Raw genomic sequence first — 18,692 nt, 5'->3', positions numbered from 1 at the left:
GTGTGTCAATCTTAAGTATGTAACTCAATGCAGTTAAAGCTATGGAAATATATTATAGGGTTGTCACTTATGTTATTTCAAGTGCAATAGATCTACTCTCTCTAAATATCCTTATTTTTTTATCTTTAGAGAGTATTGAAAGAGTACCATTTCAATGCAAACTGAGTTGCATTGCATACAATCTGAAACATAAATCTAAAACTCATTTGTTCCAAGTGAGCATAATTCCTCTATGGCTTCTACACACCTGGTGCTAGATGGTTCTTTTTATTCTTAGTGTTGAGTATTTTACCCCTTGAAACTGATTAATTTCACAGGACACTTCTGAAGTTCGTTTACTTATCTTAGGTGAGGGCACTTTTGATTTTTCTCTTTTCACTTGTGGGTGTTTTTCCTATGGATATCTTTAATTGATACATATACATTTTATTCAATTCAATAGGAGTCTTCAGTTCACATTTGAGTATCTTGTCCAAAAGATGGTCTTGTAGATGTATCCACAACAAAAGACCAAAACGTCGACACTCCCAATGCAATTTCATCCGTATTTGTATATAGGAACTGCTCATTGTTTCGCAATGATGTTTTGCTTTCCATTTAATGCAGGAAAGGGGTTCATACAAAAGTGTTCTTGAGAAAAATAAATCTATGTGAAAATAAGTGTTCTTCTCAGCTACTTTTTATTTATATAAAACACACTTTTGTACCCTCATTTGCTCTATTTATATAAAATTTGTATTAAAAAAGCATACACTCTCTTACGCCCCTCTTTTTCTGTTTTTCTTTACGATAAGTTCATTTCAAATTTGTTAGAACTGGGAGTCTCTAGTTGGCTGAGGTAGGTACCTTAGGCCAAATAGGGACCCTTGCTTCTAAGTCAGGGAAAGGAAGGACACCTTCTCAGATAGCCCCTGCTCACTCCCTCGGTAGCTTGGCACAAGCAGCAAGGCTTATCTCCAAGGCAAATGTGTAAAGTATTTTCAACCACGCTCTCAGTAACCCAATGATGACACCACAAATGGACTCCACATGAGTTTCCTAAAAACAATTACATTTTTTTTTTTTAAATATACGATGAGACCACACAATAAAAATCTAACATATGCATATTTGTAATGTTTCACCTGGCCGGTTATTAGGCCAGCCAGCCCTTGTGGGTTCTTGCAGTATTAATGAGCAATTCTAGATTATCTAATGCAGTCCTAATGCAATGCTATGCAGTTCGTAATGCAAGAATCAGGCAGTTCGTAACGCCAATATAATGCAATTCATAATGCAACAATCAGGCAGTTCATATTGCAAAAATAATGCAATGCATCATGCAACAATCAGGCAGTTCGTAATGCAAAAATAATGCAATGCGTAATGCAACAATCAGGCAGTTCGTAATGCCAACAATAATGTACTCCAGCACTGATCACGGTGCTCTGGACGGTCTCTAATGCCACTCTTACTGACCCGCAGTCAGCTACAGCCAAAATATTCCCCCAACACGGGGATGGTGGAAAACAAAGTGCAGCTCCACACTCTGGCCCCGGTACTGCCACTCCTCGACAAGTATGGGCCACGATACGAGCTTCAGCGGAGGCTCGCGCTGCAAGAATGAGAAAGGCCGAGAGCGTTTCCCTCAGAGCCCGCACCCCGCCCCAGGTGGCGACACACAGATGCTTGCCGAGCGTTACCTGGGGGGGATGCGACCTCACTCTCCTCTCCTCGCGACTTGGGCCTCTGTTGTGACTTCGTTGATTTTAGGCAGTTTAACTCGCCCCCCCCCACCGGACAGGGATGGTTCGAGGTCCCTACTTGGCAACGGCAGGCTTTGGCCGGCAGCACAGCTCCTCTAGGGATGCCGGTTCGTTCTGATGGCAATGAAGAAGGTCTCAAGCTGCAACAGAGCACACACACACAGAATCGCTGAGACTCACTTGAGTTCAGGGTGCACAGGATCACAGGGCAATCCTCACAAAGGTCTCAGGCTGCACAAAGCACACGCATACAGTGTCACTGAGACTCACTTGAGCTCCAGGTGCACACGATCACAGGACAATCCTCACGAAGGTCTCAGGCTGCACAAAGCACATGCACACAGCGTCGCTGAGACTCACTTGGATTCCAGGTGGCCACGATCACAGGGAAATTCTTACGAGGGTCTCAGGCTGCAAAACGCACACTCACACAGCCTCGCTGAGACACACCTGGAAACTTTTTTGTTGCTGAGTTTCCACAACAGGGAGCCAGCTCTCCTCGGGTCCTTGGGGATAAGTTACTTCAGGACACAACACACAGCAAAGTCCTTTCAAGCAGGAGGACACAGCACACAGCAAAGTCCCTTTAGCCTCTCCTTGGTTAAATCATCAAACTGCTGGCCAGCCCCAGAACACACATAAAGGGTCAGTCCTTTCCTTCAGTCTCTTCAGCTGTTTCTTCCTTGGCAGAGGTTCCTCTTGACCACAAAGTAGTTTCAATCCTTTACAGTCTTGAACAGTTCCATTCCATTCCATTCCAACGTTCAGGGGTTTCAGCTCTCATAGTTATACCCCTAAATGTCTTCGGAGTCTTTGTGTTCAGGGGGGCACTGACCACTGTCCAAACCACTTCTGGGTGTCTCCCTGCCATTGACACCTTCTTCTTTTGATAGTGGGGGTCTGGATCCTCAATCACTCAGCAGGAGATGGAACCATTGTTTTATGGCGGCAGCTCAGGCCTCTTCACCTCCAGGGGCAATTCCTCCCCCTACACTCCAGATGCAGGTCAGCCTGTTGCTGTCTCGCCTTCTCCCCTGGGTCAAGACATTCCCCAGAGCCTATCACATTCAAATCCAGACAGTCAATCCACAACCAGGCAGAGACACACAGAATTGTTAGAACACAAAAACTCAGCCACTTCTAAAAGAGTGGTTTCTAAACACACAATGCAAAAACCACCTTCACAAAAGGATGTGTTATTAGATTGTGAGTTCAGGAACACTAAACTTCACCTCTCCATCTTAAGCCTATGGGAAGATAGGCTGTAAACATATTACACAGTCACCCCATTCTGTCCTATAGGCAAGATGGCCTTTCAACAGTAAAAAATAAAATGGAGAGTATTTCACTGTCAGGACATGGTACAAACCTCAGTACATGTCCTACCTTTCACATTCACTGCACCCTGCCCAGGGGGGTACCTTGGACCTACCATAGGGGTGTCTGATGTGCATAAAAAGGGAAGGGAAGGCCTGGCAAGTGGGTGCACCTGTCAGGACAACATGGCAGTTTAACAAACTATACGCAGGCACTGCAGTGGCAGGCCCGAGTTCTCTCTTTAGGGCTACTTGTGTGGGTGGCACAATTAGTGCTGCAGGCCCACTAGTAGCATTTGCATTACTAGCCCTGGTAGACATAGTGCACTTTACTAGTAAGGCAAACATACCAATCATGGACAACCAATTACCATTACACTTTACACAGGGGGCACTTGCACTTTGACACTGATCAGCAGTGGCAAAGCGCCCAAAGCATCTAAGCTAGTAAAACGAAATCCATCACAGCACCAAAAATAGAGGAGGTAGAGGCAAAAAGTCAGGGGTAATCACGCCAAGAAATGCCAGGTCTAACAAAATTGTTATAATTTAAATGTGTAATTCATTTACTAGAGGCCAACAGTAAGGGCTCTCACAGTTGATTGTGCAGTACTGAATAATTTGCATTGGAAAACAAATCCCTTGTAGGCTCCATTACCCTATAATAGCTCATATCACCCAAGCCCTCATGGGCAGATTGGGTTACCCATTTGTACTTAATGGCAACTGAGTAATAGCACTATACTGAATACAATCTTTCCTCTCAGGCAGAACACAGAGTATAAGACTCCTGCTCTTCCTCTCAGAGCCGACAGAGATCAGATGCAAAGTACCCCAAGGATCCTCCCTTAGCCTCACTCTGTTCAACGTCTACATGGCCACCCTCGCAACCATCGTCAGAAACCATGTACTCAGCATCGTCACCTGTGCCAATGACACCCAGTTCAACCTCTCCCTCACCAATGAACCCGACATCACGGGGCGCAATTTCCACGAAAAGATGAAAACCATCGCGACCTGGATGAGCAACAGCTACCTGAAGCTCAACGCGGAGAAAAACAGAAGTTCTCATCCTCGGCTCCACCACCTCCAAATAGAACAACACCTTGTGTTCCCCACCCACCCCAACGGATCACTCTTCACTTCCCATGAATCCCCACATCAACGCTGTATTCTCCGAATGCTTCAACACCCCATGCATACTTCTCAAGACGTTAAAGTGGATCGTCCCCGTCTCCAGGAAAACCAGCACCCACGCACTCAACACCAGCAGACTGGACTACAGAAAAGCTCTCTGCGCTTGAGTCAACAAAAAACTCCTCTGCAAACTCCAGACCATCCAGAATGCCGCAGCCAGACTTATCCTCGATATTCTACGACACAACCACATTACCCAACACCTCTGCAACCTCCACTGGCTCCCCGACGAAAGAATAATAACCTTCAAACTGCTCACACGTGCCTATAAAGCCCTCCACAACACCAGATACCCAATACTTCAATGACCAAATCTCCTTCCACGCCATCAAGTGAAACCTCCGCTCAGCCGAACTCGCCTTAGCCACCGTCCCTCATTTCTACAGGATCTAAGCAGGTGGAAGATCCTTCTCCTACCAAGCAGCCAAGACCTGGAACAAACCCCCTTCACCTCCGATGAAGCCCGACACTGCATCAATTCAGAAAGGATCTCAAGTCCTGGCTCTTCGGATGACCACAATGGAGCTGCTCACACCCCCCTCCCTCAGCGCCTTGAGGCCCTCATGGGTGAGTAGTGCGCTTCACAAAACCCTGATTGATTGATTCCTACCCTCTCCATTTGACACTGCACAGCAGATTGTCTTGCATCATTACAATGTTGTCAAATTGTAGTAAATCTGGCCCCCTGTATCTCGTTTGTGTCCCTCTATATCACTATTTAAAGCAATCCAGTTCCTCCCACAAGCCTTTATGTAAAATAGCAATCTCAAGGTTGGATACCGTGTAAGATATTTTCCGTTGTCTTAGTGGCCCATAATAAATGCAAAACATCAGTAATATTAATTAACTGCATATATTTATTTTGACCGTTACGCTGACATTTCCAGTAAATTATAGGAATGTTTAAACCAGGCAGTCATTAGAGACTTTATCTCCTGTCAACATCAATAGAAATTATCACATTATAATTTTATAAGTATGGAGACTTTGCGATTTTTGTTTTTCCACTAAGGAATGTGACAGAATGGGTTTTCTGCATCTTGTTTAATTACAGTAAATACCATCTGATTGGCCATTTATTTTATGTTATCCATCATGCATGTATGTTCGAGGGTTTGCAGCTTCTATGTTGAAACTGATCACATCCTTAAAAAAAATATACATGATAGCAGTCAAAATTCTATCAAATAAAATACATGCAAACCTATCCGATCCTTGCTAAAGTGTTTAGCCAACATCATCTGCCTGCAAACGGTCTTGGTGTAGATTTAACCTTAGAGTTAATTAATAGATCACCCACTTCACAAATTCTAACATACACCCATTGCACTGCATAAGAAAATTCAGTGACATCACACCAGTCTGGGGATAAGTACTGCAATCACTGAGTGACAGTATAATAGGAAACAAAGCAAAGGAATATAAGTGTTGTATAACTTGCAGCAACAGAATGTATCCTGAGTAGCTGTTCAACAGTAGAGTACCACTCTGTTAATACCCAGCCGGCAGATCTTAGAGAGATTGAGAAGAAAAAAAAACAAATGTGAGAAATGGTAGGAGTCAAAAGAAATGATTTTATATGAGTTCCTAAGTTTGAAGTAGGGATAGATGTACTGTGCAACATTGGAGAAAAAGTAGGAATGTCTACAGAAAGGACACAGTTCTTTGTGCAGAAAGTGTACTGCCTTAGCTCAGGCACAAACCATTATTCAAAGCCACAAACTATATATTAAGAAATAGATAAAAATGTACTATTCAATCCAAAAACCATAATACTATTAAAATATTAGTTTAGTTCCCTAAAAACATAATATTCTTAAATTACACTTAAGTTCAACACAATTCTTAAGAAAATATGTTTAAAAAATGTTTAAATAACAAGATAATTACATTTTTGCTGGCAGTTCAGAGGCTAAGTATATTAAGTTTGTATTTTTCTTTTGTTACCAAATTCACCATGAATGTCCAATGCTAAAAGAAGCGTTTATTTGATGGCACAGTAGTGCTCATAACAACATATACAACCTATAGAGAATGCAAACAGAGTGCTCACAAAGATGCTCTCATAAAAATATATCTGGTACATGCGGTTTGTTTGGATTTAATATAGCATTTTTATTTATCCGGATCACATATTTTGCAGCATTTAAAACATGATTTAAGGCCTCATTAGGATATCAGTCAGATCCCCACTGACAGGCAACCAGTGGCAGTCAGACGGCATCAGTCGGAGGGACCTACCAACGCTTCATGCTTCCGACGGGCTCAAGGAGCCCATTGGGTGGATCATATTCTCTACAATAGGGGCGACAGCTTTTTTTCTTGGCGGTCCTTCTGCCATGGAAAGACTGTCAGAAAGGGACTTTGGGGGCCCCAGCAGGTCCCCCATGGGCTCTACTATGAGGCCTGGGGGGCACATCCATATCCCTTGTGCCAGGCACCTACACAGTAGTCGCATCATAATTTTGCGGGGGGGACCATCGACTACTTGTTCCTCAGTCCCAATCCCGCTGCAATGGCGAACAGATGCTCATCCAACATCCATCATAATCGGGCCCAAGTCACAAAATGTGTGCTGGATGCAGTATATAAATATATGGTGTTTTTGAACTAAGAATAAGAAAGAAAATAACTTATTTAGAGTTTGGAGGAAGGGATACTGTGTCATAAACTTTGCAGTCCCATTCACTCTATAACAAGTGCTTTATAGCCTATCTCAATATGACAGACAGGATATCTGTCACGTTTTTAAAGTGTATCCTTTCTGCCAGACTATGAATATAGCCCTGACTCATTTATAAAATGAGATATCTTAAGGAAATGTATTTACATTTACTGTAAACACCTAGGGAAATGGTACAAACAACAAAATAACAGTGGAGCCTTCTCACTGCCAGCACCTAACCCAATATTTCTCCCAAAATTATTTATCCCTTTCTTTCTTTTCCAAGGGTTTATGTGCACACTGAACAGCACCCACCGTCACAATGCTTGTTCCTACAGGAACTCAGACAATTCAAACAAAAGCACAGGTGCACCATACTATATCAATCAGGTCAATTGTAACAACTATATAGTCCAAATCCGGTCAATAAAAGGGAGAGAGTTTCTTGATATCATCTCTTTATTCCATTTTCTTGTTAGAGACACAACACAGCTGACACGTTTCGTCCTGATACAGGACTTCATCAGGGCAATAAATGCAGAGTTAAAGAGCCTCCCTAGATAATGAAGAGGATGTTCTTAAGGTCATAAACCCATCCAGAGTTGTCTAAAATCCAAGTCCGAATATGACCGGAGGAAGTCTTGCTGCTTTTCCCTTTGCCGATCGTGTTTGTCTTGCCCTATTCTGAAGGATATAATTACCATTGACTCTGACTTTCTGGACTTGGACCTAGGGAAATGGTGTCTACTTAAAAGTGCAAGAAAAGTTGGACTGGCCACATAATTTACTCTCCCGTTCCATTGGAACATTTTTCTTGGTGAGCACAACAATGAAACTTTTAACTCCAAAATGCCAAATTATATATAAAAAGCAAGTGGAAAAGCACAGAAATCACTTACTTCTAAAATTAGAAAGAGTTACAAAGATAACAGTCACTGCATTACAAAACCGAAGAAATTTGAAATTAACATATTTATAGCTGGATTCTAGAATGTACGAATGGATACTCCAATAATGTCTCTTTGAAGCATATGTTTTTTTCTCCGAGGTTTATATAGCTCAAACTTGACCCAAAGGTATTAGGTATCAGAGCACTTTACATGAGCACCAGTTGTGTTGCACAAGGACACATTCATTTTTGTTAGGCAAGGGGAGATTAAGTGATTTGCCCAGAATCACAGAATGTTGAGCATCATTGCCGAGACTCAAAACTGGTTGCCCAGATTTGAGGTTGACCGCCCTAGCCGTTAGACCACATCCTCTCCCCAGAAATAGCAGGTACAGCGAGAGAGACAGAGAGTGAGAGAGAGCAGTACAAAGGATTTGCAAGATGAAATGTGCTAGATTTAGAAAGTACAACAAAAAAAGATTTGCATTCTAGAAGAAGAGATGTTAAAATGTAATGGTCAGATAAAAAATAACAAATGCATAATATTTACTCAAGATGAAAATTAAAATAATTCAGGATATTGCATATTGATATGTAAAAAAATATGTTTTAAAGACTTAGTAAATACTATATCTGAGAATGAAGTCACCAGCAGTGATTCAGAATCTGATTAGAGTAAAGTAAGAAGGGCTGTGTAGCACTCTTAAAAGGTATATTTAGGAAATATAGGATAAATATTGTGGTTCATTAATATCAGTGCATTGATAGTGTGAATCCCAAGATATTGTTGATTTTATTATCATAGGTAAGAATAACGTTTTTAGTGCTTTTTATTATTGTTGTAAACGATATTGTTATTTAAAATATGGTTGAATTTAATATTGTTGTATTATAATATTTTGATTATATATTTTTGCTATATTTGTTTTAAATGTTTTTAAACTATTTAAGAGCAGAATATATCTGCTATAGAGAACTAAGGTGAGGTATAATTTAATTTTTTGCTTTTTTATTGTTGTCCTGAAATGAAATTTGATTGCAGTTTTTAGTTTAATATTGTTAGCTATTTTACATATAAATACATTATTTTAATTTATTTACGTTAAAAAATATCCAAAATGTGTCAATTACTTTAGGAGTTAGATGTTGGATGTGCTGGGAAATTGCCTGAGGAGATATTTTATATAAAGTTATTGTTCAAGTTTTTATTTTTTTACAAAAAATTAGATTACTTTTTTGACTCATTTTAGATTGGCTATACATTTAGTATATTTGTTTATTTTAGCTTCAAAAAATATTTTGTAATATAAATGTATTTTTTTGTTTAAATTTTAATTTTTTATTTCATAATATGTAATGAAATTAGAAAGATATATATATTTAATTTGTGTAAATGTTTTGAATGTAATTTTTAAGTTTTATTATATATATATATATATATATATATATCTTTATGTGCTACAAATTGCTTATATTCTAAATGTTTGTTTTTTATAATTTGAAATATATTGAAATATATATTTGAGATACATTTATATATATATTTTTTTTATTACAGCAAAGGACCCGTCACTCCAAAGCTCAATGTTATGCACAACTTATTCTTGGCAACTTCTCAACCAACGCGTTTCTGCCCTCCCACTGCTTTTCTCACGGTTACTGAGTCCTTTCTTTGTTACACTTATTTATACCCACGTTAGCCTTAATGGGGCATTGTGTGATTTGTAGTGTATATCATATATACAAAAAACGTTATTGATATTTTATAAAAGGAACATGCATTCTGTGTTAGGTTCAACTTTTGACGTTAAGGCACTTCGATATCACACGCAGCTTATATTAATAACTTTTGCACCTCCTATATCATTATTTACGTAGTCTGCAACATATCTCGATATAGTATCAATATATATTTAATATATATTTGTTATCATTATGTTCAATCATTTTGGTAGCTGGGAGCATTAGTTGTTCTAGGTAAGAGGTGGGTAACTTGTATAGTACACCATACTTCTTCACATGTTTTTCATCCTTATGATGTTAGATACAGTATCATTTGGCTTAGGGCAAACATCATGGATCAAACGCATAATGATTGGCATAGTACCAGTTACATCATACCCTTTGTGTTCCAGAAATAGTCTTCTTTACCCATAATCATTGGTTTCAATTCATGTATTGTACAAACTCATGTCCATAGTATCTATGAAAATTATTGTCTTAAGTTCTTATTCAAGGTGTACATAAAGTTCCTCATCATTATTGATGCCTCTAGGGGTTTTCGTTCTGAGTCTAATAATATGCCTTGATTCCATCTGGCGTAGTTGCTTAGTTCTATCTTCTCCACGCTCCCCTGCTGGTATTGTGTGGATTCCATATTAGCACATTTTCTTCCAGTCCCCATTCTGGCACTGTTGCATATGCTTTGCAGCAGCATATGTCATGTCTCTGTTCTTTACTGCACGTATGTGCTCAAGAATCCATTTTTTGAGCATACATGTTGTGCTGCCAATATATGTCATTCCATAGTCACATTCAATTATATATATGACAAAGCAGGATGTGCAGGTAATGTTTTGATCGATCGATATTAGTTAGTTTCCCATTTGGATCCATGACTGTTCTCATATTTTTGCCGATCTTGCATGCCTTGCATACATTACACTTTTTAAAACCCTTTTGTTGGTCCATCAACCAGCTTGTTTGCTTTCTTTCCTGAAAGTGACTTGTAACAAGCATGTCCTTCAAGGATTTTGTTTTCCTATATGTGACCACTGGTTTTGACCCCATGATTTTACCAATATCTAGGTCTCTAGAGATTAACCCCTTGGGTGATTATGACTGAACCATCCCGTCATGAGTCACAGGCGGCGTGTGCTCATGACGGCGTGGTTCTGTCATGCTGCTGCCGCTCCGCCCACGCGGCACTAATTCCCCGCCTGTGCAGGCGAATTAAGGAGCGGGTGGGGCCATGACGGAACCACACCATCATGAGCACACGCTGCCTGTGACTCATGACGGCGTGGTTCCATCATGAGCACCGCAGCGCCGCGCTCACCCCCTAGACCCCCCACGACACGGCGGAATTAGTGGCACAGGGAAGGGGTAAAGTGCCAATATTTCTTGATTTTATTCATTGTAAATGTAAATGTACAGATATTTATATAGCGCAAATCACCAACCGGTCTCTAAGCGCTTGCTTAGGGAACCCGTCCTGGTATTCCCCATTGGAACATTTTCCTTGGTGAGCACAACAATGAAACTTTTAACTCCAAAATGCCAAATTATATATAAAAAGCAAGTGGAAAAGCACAGAAATCACTTACTTCTAAAATTAGAAAGAGTTACAAAGATAACAGTCACTGCATTACAAAACCGAAGAAATTTGAAATTAACATATTTATAGCTGGATTCTAGAAGGTACGAATGGATACTCCAATAATGTCTCTTTGAAGCATATGTTTTTTTCTCCGAGGTTTATATAGCTCAAACTTGACCCAAAGGTATTAGGTATCAGAGCGCTTTACATGAGCACCAGTTGTGTTGCACAAGGACACATTCATTTTTGTTAGGCAAGGGGAGATGAAGTGATTTTCCCAGAATCACAGAATGTTGAGCATCATTGCCGAGACTCAAAACTGGTTGCCCAGATTTGAGGTTGACCGCCCTAGCCGTTAGACCACATCCTCTCCCCAGAAATAGCAGGTACAGCGAGAGAGACAGAGAGTGAGAGAGAGCAGTACAAAGGATTTGCAAGATGAAATGTGCTAGATTTAGAAAGTACAACAAAAAAAGATTTGCATTCTAGAAGAGGAGATGTTAAAATGTAATGGTCAGATAAAAAATAACAAATGCATAATATTTACTCAAGATGAAAATTTAAATAATTCAGGATATTGCATATTGATATGTAAAAAAATATGTTTTAAAGACTTAGTAAATACTATATCTGAGAATGAAGTCACCAGCAGTGATTCAGAATCTGATTAGAGTAAAGTAAGAAGGGCCGTGTAGCACTCTTAAAAGGTATATTTAGGAAATATAGGATAAATATTGCGGTTCATTAATATCAGTGCATTGATAGTGTGAATCCCAAGATATTGTTGATTTTATTATCATAGGTAAGAATAACGTTTTTAGTGCTTTTTATTATTGTTGTAAACGATATTGTTATTTAAAATATGGTTGAATTTAATATTGTTGTATTATAATATTTTGTTTATATGTTTTTGCTCTATTTGTTTTAAATGTTTTTAAACTATTTAAGAGCAGAATATATCTGCTATAGAGGACTAAGGTGAGGTATAATTTAATTTTTTGCTTTTTTATTGTTGTCCTGAAATGAAATTGGATTGCAGTTTTTAGTTTAATATTGTTAGCTATTTTACATATAAATACATTATTTTAATTTATTTACGTTAAAAAATATCCAAAATGTGTCAATCACTTTAGGAGTTAGATGTTGGATTTGCTGGGAAATTGCCTGAGGAGATATTTTATATAAAGTTATTGTTCAAGTTTTTTTTTTTTTACAAAAAATTAGATTACTTTTTTGACTCATTTTAGATTGGCTATACATTTAGTATATTTGTTTATTTTAGCTTCAAAAAATATTTTGTAATATAAATGTATTTTTTTTGTTTAAATTTTAATTTTTTATTTCATAATATGTAATGAAATTAGAAAGATATATATATTTAATTTGTGTAAATGTTTTGAATGTAATTTTTAAGTTTTATTATATATATATATATATATATCTTTATTTGCTACAAATTGCTTATATTCTAAATGTTTGTTTTTTATAATTTGAAATATATTGAAATATATATTTGAGATACATTTATATATATATTTTTTTTATTACAGCAAAGGACCCGTCACTCCAAAGCTCAATGTTATGCACAACTTATTCTTGGCAACTTCTCAACCAACGGGTTTCTGCCCTCCCACTGCTTTTCTCACGGTTACTGAGTCCTTTCTTTGTTACACTTATTTATACCCACGTTAGCCTTAATGGGGCATTGTGTGATTTGTAGTGTATATCATATATACAAAAAACGTTATTGATATTTTTTAAAAGGAACATGCATTCTGTGTTAGGTTCAACTTTTGACGTTAAGGCACTTCGATATCACACGCAGCTTATATTAATAACTTTTGCACCTCCAATATCATTATTTAAGTAGTCTGCAACATATCTCGATATAGTATCAATATATATTTAATATATATTTGTTATCATTATGTTCAATCATTTTGGTAGCTGGGAGCATTAGTTGTTATAGGTAAGAGGTGGGTAACTTGTATAGTACACCATACTTCTTCACATGTTTTTCATCCTTATGATATTAGATACAGTATCATTTGGCTTAGGGCAAACATCATGGATCAAACGCATAATGATTGGCATAGTGCCAGTTACATCATACCCTTTGTTTTCCAGATATAGTCTTCTTTACCCATAATCATTGGTTTCAATTCATGTATTGTACAAACTCATGTCCATAGTATCTATGAAATGTATTGTCTTAAGTTCTTATTCAAGGTGTACATAAAGTTCCTCATCATTATTGATGCCTCTAGGGGTCTTCGTTCTGAGTCTAATAATATGCCTTGATTCCATCTGGCGTAATTGCTTAGTTCTATCTTCTCCACGCTCCCCTGCTGGTATTGTGTGGATTCCATATTAGCACATTTTCTTCCAGTCCCCATTCTGGCACTGTTGCATATGCTTTGCAGCAGCATATGTCATGTCTCTGTTCTTTATTGCACGTATGTGCTCAAGAATCCATTTTTTGAGCATACATGTTGTGCTTCCAATATATGTCATTCCATAGTCACATTCAATTATATATATGACAAAGCAGGATGTGCAGGTAATGTTTTGATCGATATTAGTTAGTTTCCCATTTGGATCCATGACTGTTCTCATATTTTTGCCGATCTTGCGTGCCTTGCATACATTACACTTTTTAAAACCCTTTTGTTGGTCCATCAACCAGCTTGTTTGCTTTCTTTCCTGAAAGTGACTTGTAACAAGCATGTCCTTCAAGGATTTTGTTTTCCTATATGTGACCACTGGTTTTGACCCCATGATTTTACCAATATCTAGGTCTCTAGAGATTAACCCCTTGGGTGATTATGACGGAACCATCCCGTCATGAGTCACAGGTGGCGTGTGCTCATGACGGCGTGGTTCTGTCATGCTGCTGCCGCTCCGCCCACGCGGCACTAATTCCCCGCCTGTGCAGGCGAATTAAGGAGCGGGTGGGGCCTTGACGGAACCACACCATCATGAGCACACGCTGCCTGTGACTCATGACGGCGTGGTTCCGTCATGAGCACCGCAGCGCCGCGCTCACCCCCTAGCCCCCCCACGACACGGCGGAATTAGTGGCACAGGGAAGGGGTAAAGTGCCAATATTTCTTGATTTTATTCATTGTAAATGTAAATGTACAGATATTTATATAGCGCAAATCACCAACCGGTCTCTAAGCGCTTGCTTAGGGAACCCGTCCTGGTATTCCCCATTGGAACATTTTCCTTGGTGAGCACAACAATGAAACTTTTAACTCCAAAATGCCAAATTATATATAAAAAGCAAGTGGAAAAGCACAGAAATCACTTACTTCTAAAATTAGAAAGAGTTACAAAGCTAACAGTCACTGCATTACAAAACCGAAGAAATTTGAAATTAACATATTTATAGCTGGATTCTAGAAGGTACGAATGGATACTCCAATAATGTCTCTTTGAAGCATATGTTTTTTTCTCCGAGGTTTATATAGCTCAAACTTGACCCAAAGGTATTAGGTATCAGAGCACTTTACATGAGCACCAGTTGTGTTGCACAAGGACACATTCATTTTTGTTAGGCAAGGGGAGATTAAGTGATTTGCCCAGAATCACAGAATGTTGAGCATCATTGCCGAGACTCAAAACTGGTTGCCCAGATTTGAGGTTGACCGCCCTAGCCGTTAGACCACATCCTCTCCCCAGAAATAGCAGGTACAGCGAGAGAGACAGAGAGTGAGAGAGAGCAGTACAAAGGATTTGCAAGATGAAATGTGCTAGATTTAGAAAGTACAACAAAAAAAGATTTGCATTCTAGAAGAGGAGATGTTAAAATGTAATGGTCAGATAAAAAATTAACAAATGCATAATATTTACTCAAGATGAAAATTAAAATAATTCAGGATATTGCATATTGATATGTAAAAAAATAGGTTTTAAAGACTTAGTAAATACTACATCTGAGAATGAAGTCACCAGCAGTGATTCAGAATCTGATTAGAGTAAAGTAAGAAGGGCCGTGTAGCACTCTTAAAAGGTATATTTAGGAAATATAGGATAAATATTGCGGTTCATTAATATCAGTGCATTGATAGTGTGAATCCCAAGATATTGTTGATTTTATTATCATAGGTAAGAATAACGTTTTTAGTGCTTTTTATTATTGTTGTAAACGATATTGTTATTTAAAATATGGTTGAATTTAATATTGTTGTATTATAATATTTTGATTATTTGTTTTTGCTATATTTGTTTTAAATGTTTTTAAACTATTTAAGAGCAGAATATATCTGCTATAGAGGACTAAGGTGAGGAATAATTTCATTTTTTGCTTTTTTATTGTTGTCCTGAAATGAAATTTGATTGCAGTTTTGAGTTTAATATTGTTAGCTATTTTACATATAAATACATTATTTTAATTTATTTCTGTTAAAAAATATCCAAAATGTGTCAATTACTTTAGGAGTTAGATGTTGGATTTGCTGGGAAATTGCCTGAGGAGATATTTTATATGAAGTTATTGTTCAAGTGTTTTTTTTTTTACAAAAAATTAGATTACTTTTTTGACTCATTTTAGATTGGCTATACATTTAGTATATTTGTTTATTTTAGCTTCAAAAAATATTTTGTAATATGAATGTATTTTTTTTGTTTAAATTTTAATTTTTTATTTCATAATATGTAATGAAATTAGAAAGATATATATATTTAATTTGTGTAAATGTTTTGAATGTAATTTTTAAGTTTTATTATATATATATATATATATCTTTATTTGCTACAAATTGCTTATATTCTAAATGTTTGTTTTTTATAATTTGAAATATATTGAAATATATATTTGAGATACATTTATATATATTTTTTTTTTATTACAGCAAAGGACCCGTCACTCCAAAGCTCAATGTTATGCACAACTTATTCTTGGCAACTTCTCAACCAACGCGTTTCTGCCCTCCCACTGCTTTTCTCACGGTTACTGAGTCCTTTCTTTGTTACACTTATTTATACCCACGTTAGCCTTAATGGGGCATTGTGTGATTTGTAGTGTATATCATATATACGAAAAACGTTATTGATATTTTATAAAAGGAACATGCATTCTGTGTTAGGTTCAACTTTTGACGTTAAGGCACTTCGATATCACACGCAGCTTATATTAATAACTTTTGCACCTCCTATATCATTATTTACGTAGTCTGCAACATATCTCGATATAGTATCAATATATATTTAATATATATTTGTTATCATTATGTTCAATCATTTTGGTAGCTGGGAGCATTAGTTGTTATAGGTAAGAGGTGGGTAACTTGTATAGTACACCATATTTCTTCACATGTTTTTCATCCTTATGATATTAGATACAGTATCATTTGGCTTAGGGCAAACATCATGGATCAAACGCATAATGATTGGCATAGTACCAGTTACATCATACCCTTTGTGTTCCAGATATAGTCTTCTTTACCCATAATCATTGGTTTCAATTCATGTATTTTACAAACTCATGTCCATAGTATCTATGAAATTTATTGTCTTAAGTTCTTATTCAAGGTGTACATAAAGTTCCTCATCATTATTGATGCCTCTAGGGGTCTTCGTTCTGAGTCTAATAATATGCCTTGATTCCATCTGGCGTAATTGCTTAGTTCTATCTTCTCTACGCTCCCCTGCTGGTATTGTGTGGATTCCATATTAGCACATTTTCTTCCAGTCCCCATTCTGGCACTGTTGCATATGCTTTGCAGCAGCATATGTCATGTCTCTGTTCTTTATTGCACGTATGTGCTCAAGAATCCATTTTTTGAGCATACATGTTGTGCTGCCAATATATGTCATTCCATAGTCACATTCAATTATATATATGACAAAGCAGGATGTGTAGGTAATGTTTTGATCGATATTAGTTAGTTTCCCATTTGGATCCATGACTGTTCTCATATTTTTGCCAATCTTGCATGCCTTGCATATATTACACTTTTTAAAACCCTTTTGTTGGTCCATCAACCAGTTTGTTTGCTTTCTTTCCTGAAAGTGACTTGTAACAAGCATGTCCTTCAAGGATTTTGTTTTCCTATATGTGACCACTGGTTTTGACCCCATGATTTTACCAATATCTGGGTCTCTAGAGATTAACCCCTTGGGTGCTTATGACGGAACCATCCCGTCATGAGTCACAGGCGGCGTGTGCTCATGACGGCGTGGTTCTGTCATGCTGCTGCCGCTCCACCCACGCGGCACTAATTCTCCGCCTGTGAAGGCGAATTAAGGAGCGGGTGGGGCCATGACGGAACCACACCATCATGAGCACACGCTGCCTGTGACTCATGACGGCGTGGTTCCGTCATGAGCACCGCAGCGCCGCGCTCACCCCCTAGCCCCCCCACGACACGGCGGAATTAGTGGCACAGGGAAGGGGTAAAGTGCCAATATTTCTTGATTTTATTCATTGTAAATGTAAATGTACAGATATTTATATAGCGCAAATCACCAACCGGTCTCTAAGTGCTTGCTTAGGGAACCCGTCCTGGTATTCCCCATTGGAACATTTTCCTTGGTGAGCACAACAATGAAACTTTTAACTCCAAAATGCCAAATTATATATAAAAAGCAAGTGGAAAAGCACAGAAATCACTTACTTCTAAAATTAGAAAGAGTTACAAAGATAACAGTCACTGCATTACAAAACCGAAGAAATTTGAAATTAACATATTTATAGCTGGATTCTAGAAGGTACGAATGGATACTCCAATAATGTCTCTTTGAAGCATATGTTTTTTTCTCCGAGGTTTATATAGCTCAAACTTGACCCAAAGGTATTAGGTATCAGAGCACTTTACATGAGCACCAGTTTTGTTGCACAAGGACACATTCATTTTTGTTAGGCAAGGGGAGATTAAGTGATTTGCCCAAAATCACAGAATGTTGAGCATCATTGGACTCAAAACTGGTTGCCCAGATTTGAGGTTGACCGCCCTAGCCGTTTGACCACATCCTCTCCCCAGAAATAGCATGTACAGCGAGAGAGACAGAGAGTGAGAGAGAGCAGTACAAAGGATTTGCAAGATGAAATGTGCTAGATTTAGAAAGTACAACAAAAAAAGATTTGCATTCTAGAAGAGGAGATGTTAAAATGTAATGGTCAGATAAAAAATAACAAATGCATAATATTTACTCAAGATGAAAATTAAAATAATTCAGGATATTGCATATTGATATGTAAAAAAATATGTTTTAAAGACTTAGTAAATACTACATCTGAGAATGAAGTCACCAGCAGTGATTCAGAATCTGATTAGAGTAATGTAAGAACTCTTAAAAGGTATATTTAGGAAATATAGGATAAATATTGCGGTTCATTAATATCAGTGCATTGATAGTGTGAATCCCAAGATATTGTTGATTTTATTATCATAGGTAAGAATAACCTTTTTAGTGCTTTTTATTATTGTTGTAAACGATATTGTTATTTAAAATATGGTTGAATTTAATATTGTTGTATTATAATATTTTGATTATTTGTTTTTGCTATATTTCTTTTAAATGTTTTTAAACTATTTAAGAGCAGAATATATCTGCT

This window comes from Triturus cristatus, chromosome 5_1 (genome assembly GCF_964204655.1).
Source record: "Triturus cristatus chromosome 5_1, aTriCri1.1, whole genome shotgun sequence".
NCBI classification, from domain to species: domain Eukaryota; kingdom Metazoa; phylum Chordata; class Amphibia; order Caudata; family Salamandridae; genus Triturus; species Triturus cristatus.
Note: the sequence above shows the minus strand (reverse complement) of the source record.